This window comes from Genypterus blacodes, unplaced genomic scaffold (genome assembly GCF_046128005.1).
Source record: "Genypterus blacodes isolate CSIRO-AG114 ecotype Tasmania unplaced genomic scaffold, CSIRO-AGI_Gbla_v1 ptg000045l_1, whole genome shotgun sequence".
NCBI classification, from domain to species: Eukaryota; Metazoa; Chordata; class Actinopteri; order Ophidiiformes; family Ophidiidae; genus Genypterus; species Genypterus blacodes.
The window spans coordinates 2,858,645-2,859,242 of NW_027466858.1; the positions used below are offsets into that span (position 1 = coordinate 2,858,645).

Below are 598 nucleotides of genomic sequence, written 5' to 3' on the forward strand. Positions count from 1 at the left end.
GACTCACCAAGTGTGTTTTTGCTGCTCTGTCTCCCCTCTCTCCCTCCTGCTCTGTCCCTTTTCATTTCTAAATCGCTGGCTGGTCGCACATCAGCCGCAGTCCCTCTTTATTTTTACAGTGTGATCACCGTGATGAGTTGTGGCGGGAGTGTCACTGACAATAGAACGAAAAAGGAGGTTTATGTGACAGGGAAGAGACTAAAAGAGATTTATACACCAGTGAGAGCTGAAAGGCTCCACTGTCAGCCTGTGTGTGTGTGTGTGTGTGTGTGTGTGGGCAGGATTTATAATTATTTGTTATTTGTCTGACAGAGGAATTCAAAACGGGCCGTTGTTGTTCCTGTTGTTCCGACCTACATGAGCGCCTCGGTAAAGTCATTAATTAACCATCCTGTATTCAGAGCAAACACGTACATGATAGTGACACATAATTACCCCTAAACTACTGTATAATGCATTACAGTATCGGCTACAATGTGTCATTTACAGCCCCAATAGTTTATTTATCCCAAGGGAGAAAACAGTCGAGCCAGCCAGGAGTCGAACCTGGAATCTTCTGATCCGTAGTCAGACGCGTTATCCATTGCGCCACTGGCCC

General features: G+C 45.8%; 1 non-coding gene across 1 annotated transcript; it reads right to left on the reverse strand.

Annotated features, from left to right (window-relative positions):
- Window positions 1–525: 525 nt before the first annotated feature.
- On the reverse strand, window positions 526–598 carry trnar-acg (transfer RNA arginine (anticodon ACG)). Its single transcript has one exon. It is a non-coding gene; the product is annotated as a tRNA-Arg (tRNA).